A 6,916-nucleotide genomic window follows, 5' to 3' on the forward strand; every position below is an offset into this window, starting at 1 on the left:
GGGAAAAAATCTATCTGGACCTGAATGTGGTTTTAATTTGGCTTATTTGCCTATTGTTAACATTGTTGTCATGGTGACGTTAAGTGCAGAAGAGACAGTTTGTGTCGTTGCTGCCGAGTTCACACATCAGCGTACTGGAGAATTTGCTACCAGCTCCTAAATCGCAGATACAGGATGAAATAAGATGAGAACCCCTGTTATAAGGTGATAATATGTCAGTGTTTTGGTTTCAGCTTGTTCTGCTGCCCCCTAATGGCCAAAACAAAATCAATACGTCTATCTTTAACAATAATAATAGTCCCAGTCAGTGAGGATTTTGCAATAGTTGCTGTGGATTCCTACCTCCTCCTTGCTTTCATTCAGTTGTTTCTCTCTGAACATCTGTCGAGCATTTGTCTGACGCCCTCAGTGTTTGGACGTGGTGGTGAGTAAGAGGAGACACAAGACGAGCAGGACAGGATGATCGTCACGTAAATATTTTAGATCAGTGATTTGCCACCCACTCCTCAAAGTCTGCATCTCAGCGAAGCCGCCCCGCCTCTTCACTATTCATAGGATTAGTCAAGCTTTTCTCATCTGCCTCCCAAACCCGCAAAGTAATTGCCAGCAGGGCAGAGAGAGATTTTGAGCTCAGCATGTGGCTTCTAATAGAGGCGTTAGTGGGGAATGAAAACTGTGCAATTTAGGACAAACTTAAGCCTGTCTGCTGGGTGTGTAGTCTAATGGAGAAGCAAGTCCATGTGTGTGCGCGTCTGTGTGTCTTTAGGCTGCGACTGATGATTATTTAATGGATTGACTTTTTGATTAAATGATTGGCAGCTTCATCTGTACAATGTCAAAAAAATACTAACAACACCCATCACAAGCTCAAAACGATAGTAAAGATATCTACTAGATATATAAGAGAAAAGGCTGAGGTCTTGATTCCCCCCAACGCACCAAAAGATAAGTCTCTGCAACTTCTTAATTATTTGATTTTGCGATATTTTTTTGTTGTGATATCGTATTGATTCCCCAAAACACCATAAAAAACATTTTTTAACCTCCACTGGCTGTGAAGTTGGATGTTACAGGGACTGTGATAAACATATGCAGATCTCAAAGTAAACTTTTTACTAACATTGCAACATATGACTTTGCTTTCATATATCGCAGTATATTGAATTCCTAACCCCTGTATCGTGATATGTATTGTATCGCCAGATCTTTGCCAATACACATCCCTAAAATACACATTTGTGTTTGACTTCCAGATGTGAAGGTTTAAATGTTTTCTAAAGTGCAAGAAAAACAATTCTGGTCAGGAAACACTGACTTCTTTATGTATTTTGTTGACTTATCAAATATGATTTATATTGAATCTTGAAATACTTACAATGTAATGTTTCATTTTTTAAACTATAGAATGTAAAATCTTCCCGAGTTTCCAAGACCCCTGAATTCCCAGAAAAAAGGACATGACCTCTGTGTCCTTTGCAGACTTTCTGTCAGGGACATGAGGCTTGTTGCTCTTAGGATGATGTATGTAGCTCCTGTGTATTTAAGATCCTTTAACAGGTGTCTCGTTTTAAAACAACATTAGGGCTGAGTGAGTACTTCGCTGAAACGAGTATCTGGAAGGGATAATGTACCTTTTACGTACTTTTTTAAAAATATCAGTAAAATGGGTCAATATTCATTTTCTTAAATAATAAATAAAACCTGTTCTGTAAATATTTATTTTTGATCAAAAACTCTAAAGCTCAATTCTGAAGCTGTTTTTTAAATAGTTTTCTAAAATAAATATAGCAACTTTTGATCAACCCATATTAATTTCACCTCCTTAGTCCCGCCCACACCTGGTTTAAGCCCCGCCCACTGCCAGGATAAATACAGATAAAGATCAATTAGTTTGGTTGAACAGACACAGATAACGGAGTACTCACTCATCCCTTCAAAATCTGAAAAACCCACCAAGAGACTGAGTTTTCAGTCAACTCACATAATTTTACGTTAGCATTAACTTATGCTGTCTTGCTACCTCGCCCCTAATACGTGCTTGATGCTAGCGGTTCAAGAATGCACAGAATAAATATCGATATCTCTGGTTCTGCTGTATCAACCATAAATGTCTGTACACAATATCGTACACATAGATTTGTTCCACTCTGTTTTCTCATAATATTCTCTGTGTCTCCCAAGGTGGCGAATGTGGATCTCGCTGAGAAGACAATCTGGAAGCTTTCAGAGACATTGAACTTCCCCAGTGCCTCATATGAAATCTATTTATTTTCTACAGTGTTGAGACGACGCCTTCATTTCTACAAGTTCATCTTTATTTTCACATCTTCAGTCATCACAGACTGAGATTGGTATTCGTTTGTTTTATTTTTTGCTGTGTAAGAAGAAACTTTATGGTGCTCAAGGTGCTGGACATTATCAGTGATTACTATAGTGTCACGTGACCTAATGAAACGGTACATGTTGAACTTGATCATAACACTAACAGAGCAACTGTGTTAGAACTCTGAAATCAATTGGAGGTCTTATTTTTCTAGGATGAACATGGTGTCCCTACTGGCGTCGCGTCGTTTGTCCGTAGGCCTTTTTAAGCCTTTGCTGCTTGTTTGTGAGAGTGTGTGTGAAGCAGACAGCGCGTTTTCACAGACCATCAATCTGTCAGACATGTATGTGAGGAGTTTATTTTTTTAATTGGCTGCCTTTGACGGTATGTTATTCCCATACACACAGATCTCCTTAAATGTTGTACCGTACTGCAGCAGTGTCACTAATTCCAACATCTGGATCTGCGGTGCCATCTGGCGCAGCACACTGATGGGTTCGTGTTACCAGCCTTGGCAGCTCGGATAATGACAGAACCGTTCTGAGTGACCTCTATGTGTGAGGTATTATAACACTGTCCTGATAGAATCTAACATTTTAATATCCCTCGTTTTTATTTCCTTTTGGATTAGTCTTAATTTTCTTTTGTACGTCGGAAATGAAGAAAAATGAAATCACGCTACAGCTTGAACGAGAAAAGCGTCGCACCCTTCGCAGACAGATTTTCTTGTTCCCTGCAGTACCTCTGACAGCGCTGGATCATGAAGACAAACTGTGATAGAGACGTAATCTATTGTGTTTGAATATGAAACGATAAGCCTTCCGCTATAAGCTACAAAATGCCTTGCTGCAATAACGGTCTGCTTGTGTGAGCAGTTTCCTTTCCAAAATGGGTGTAAATACTGTACACAGTGACACATTAACAGAGTATTGATGTTTTTGTTTATGACCACTACAGATTCCTCCTTTGAGATTATCTATCACTTAATATTTAATGTATCATTGAGGAAGAGTTTGCATTACAGTCACATTCTCTCTTTTACTCTGCGACTGATCGGGCTGTTGTATATTTTCTGAAGCAAAAAAGTATTTGATTTCATGTGATGAGAAAAAGAGCATTTCTTTTAGCGGCCTCAGTCATCAGTCGTCTGTCATGTAATCCAGGATGTAAACACTACAGGTGAAGGTTAAATGTCAATATTATTCCACTCATCCCGTCAGACGTCAGGTGCGTGTGTTGTCTTTATGGAGTGTGTTGTTATGACACTCACCGCTGATGGAGGTATGAAGTCGAGGAAGTGAGGAGGTAAATGAACGGGTTGAGCACTTTAAGCGACAGATATGTCTTGTTCATGTTCATTCTTCTGTCATCAGTTTAGGGTAATTGGTTTACAAAGTGGTAATTATTTCCCATGTTGTCTGGTTAGACTTCAAAAAAAAAATTTTTTTTCATCTTTTATCAACGGTGCTTGGGGAATCTGTATATGATTTTTACGCGATTATCTTTTTTTCTTTCTCAGGTTCTTTGTCTTGTTTTTCATATCCGAACAATTCCTTTAAAGTGTCATTAATGAAGATGTTGTCAGATCTAAAAGAAGGCCAGGAAAAAGACTGTAATAGTAACTTTCCTTTTATCAACCTCAGCTCTTGAATTATACTTTTATTTTGCAAGTCTGTTTTCATACTTACACTGCACTATTAAAATATATCTTTTTAAATCCCTTGGTTAAATAGTGTATCTCTACAGGATCGTATTTCTTTTAACAAGTGCCTGGATTGGACCCAAAAAGATGCAAGTTTCCTAATTCAGTACAACCATAACTAACTCTTTGGCATCTGTTTCAACCAGGACATTATCAGTGTCATCTTTTTCAGTGTTAAGTTTCAGCTATGTGTTTGCAGAAGATACTTTTTTTCAAACCCATATTCCCCACGTTTTCTACGAAAACCCGCCCTGCTTTTTTTCTAAGTAGGGCGTATCTTTGTGTTGTGTTGTGGGCTGCATACCTAGACTCAGTGGTCTGAAGTAGTGGCATGCAATAAGTGTTAGTAAGTAAGTACAGTAAGCATTTCAGGTACTGCTTCTGGTAAAACACTGTAAATGTTAGTATTTGCTGTCTGCTCCTGACTATCTCCTTATGAACAGGTCTGTGGTGCAGATTCATGGTAGGTTGTAGCGCCACCGCTGTATTATAAAAGGGAGTTGAACTTCAGGTACACTGTAAAACCAGATAAGTTATTTCAACTCAAAAAGTTTGATGTGATCAGTTTCAACAAAAAAGTAAAACTAACAAAAGTTTAGATTAACATTCTTGATCAAGAAGTTTAGTCATTTTAAGTTGTACTGTGTACAAACAAACTACCTATTAAAGTTATTAATCAGGAATGTTTTTATAACTAAGTTAGTGCCACTTCAAATTACTTAAAGTTGTTAAATCAAGATTTGTTTAATTTAAGAGTTTGTATCACTTGAAAACTTTGATGTAATCAGTTTAAAGAAAAATTTGAGTGAAATTAACATATCTGGTTTAACAGAGGGAAAAAAAGCCAGGGTTGACAGGATTGCTTAAACTGATAATGTGTGAAACGCTACTATGACGGTGATGAAGATGTTAGTTATTCCAATATAGCTCAGGTAAAACGTATCCACCTTTTGTAGTACGAGTTTACCTGGAAGTTAATCCTGAAGTAATCTGGATGAACCAGTTCCCTCTCCTCGTAGTACAGCTATTTACTCAGAGCAGTGACAGTGTGAAAGTATTATTAGAGCGCGATGCAGCAGTGTTTTACTGACTGTTGCTGTGGTTGTCAAACTGCCAGTGGCATTATTTTAGCTACGCTAGCTGAATGGGTTGTGGTCAGTTAGCACCAAAATACATTGACATATATGGCCATCATTTTCTGCAGACCTTGTGGTCTTACAATTCTTTTCACTTAGTGCCACCAGCAGGTCAAACCTTTATTCATCCAGTGAAATATCTTAACATTTACTTTTTAAATAAAGGCCATCACTATTCATTATCATTATGATCAAATACCAGCAAAGCTACTGACGCCCATCAGTCTCAGCTGTAATTCGTTTACCCACAGAACCTATCTTCATTCTAATATCTTAAGGTCGGAGGTCAAGGGATCCCTTTGAAAATGAAAAAATGGTTGCAATTGACCAAAATGTTGTTTTCATCCAGCAGCTGTCAGTTTAAATCCAATCCAGCATGGCTGTAGACTCTGGCTGTGTCCGAAATACCTGAGTAAACTATTAGTGCCCAATATATAGGATTAGCGAGTGACTAAACAAACTAATTGGATAATTGGTTAATCATTTTCTGATTCCTGATCAAATCTCCTTTTTTAAGAATGTCCAAACTCTCTGATTTCAGCTTTTAAAATGTGATTATTCTTTTCTTTTTTCTCTATGACAGTAAACTGATGTTTGTAAATCCATATATAGATCTCAAAATGTGTGGACAAACCTAAACCAAAACCATAATTTGTCTACACATTTACAAAACATTACAAATGTACACATCTAATTGCACACACACGGATTGAGATACAGTTACACAACAATCCACTCACATTTGTAAGTAGCTACACATTGGGCCATGGGAAACACATTTTTCACCATTTTCTGACATTTTTACATAAAGAAATCAATCAGTCGTAACTTCAGCAGTCCTACTATACAGAGGATACATTTACACAATAAGATCTTTACATCACAAATAAAATTGCGGAGACTAACTGCATCTCATTATAGAGTAAATACAGAGTGATTGTAAACAGCATTTGTTTTTCTTTGTGAAATTGTTCTTTTTAAACTTTTATTTATTGTCAGACTTGGGAAATCATGTTTGATTCTGGTTGTCTATCAAACTGAAAAAAATTTTTTTAACAACTTCACCAAGAAAAGTGTACACATAGAGAAGAGCTTGCAATCGTATCCACTTAGAGACTGTGCTGAAAGAAGCTGTATTCACACACATTCACCTCTTCGGGGCCATTCGTCTTGTGTTTGCCCAAGTCTCAAAAAAAGCACCTGCAGTCTCTTTCATAAGGTTGTATGAAAACATGACTCGGTTCGCTAAACATAGCTTTTATATTACTTTCAGTGTGTACTGCTGCGTGATGGCTATGATTTCAGAGAAAAGATGCCAAAAACAGTTTTGTGGAACATCAGTTGTGCTGCTGAATGCCTGCAAACACTGCATGCCTCGCAACCACAAACATCACATTTAAGCAAACTAGTGAACTAAATGTTGAGTAAAACCTGTCGTTGCATAAAGGAGGAGACATTTTAGGTCCTGTCGAGTACAGAGTATACCTTCCCTGAGGCATTTTGAGTCAAAACTAGAGTGTGTCCCTTTTGGATCCTCTCAGTGTCAAGTGGGGGCTGTAAGACTTTTCCCTCTCGTTTCTTTCTCTACGTGGGCTAGAAGTCGTCGTTATCGCTCCAGTGCATGACTGGTTTTATAATGTAAATAATTAGGCATTAGTTAAGCCCTTCTCAACCATTTTATGTTGGCTCATTTCCTTTAACATCTAACAGCTGTGAATGATTTCTAGCACGCAGCACTGCCCATGATGTGTTTAT

General features: G+C 37.8%; 1 protein-coding gene across 2 annotated transcripts in view; it reads left to right on the forward strand.

Annotated features, from left to right (window-relative positions):
- Window positions 1–4,040, forward strand: part of LOC118339076 (solute carrier family 35 member F5-like) — a 20,234-nt gene extending 16,194 nt beyond the window's left edge. For both annotated transcript variants that reach the window (XM_035676608.1, XM_035676609.1), the window contains exon 16: window positions 2,182–4,040. The gene's annotated coding sequence lies outside the window, so the exon portion shown is untranslated. The remainder of the gene's footprint in view (window positions 1–2,181) is intronic.
- Window positions 4,041–6,916: the final 2,876 nt, after the last annotated feature.

This window comes from Morone saxatilis, unplaced genomic scaffold (genome assembly GCF_004916995.1).
Source record: "Morone saxatilis isolate NCDOM2014 unplaced genomic scaffold, NCSU_SB_2.0 Contig5, whole genome shotgun sequence".
In the NCBI taxonomy this organism is placed as follows: Eukaryota; Metazoa; Chordata; class Actinopteri; family Moronidae; genus Morone; species Morone saxatilis.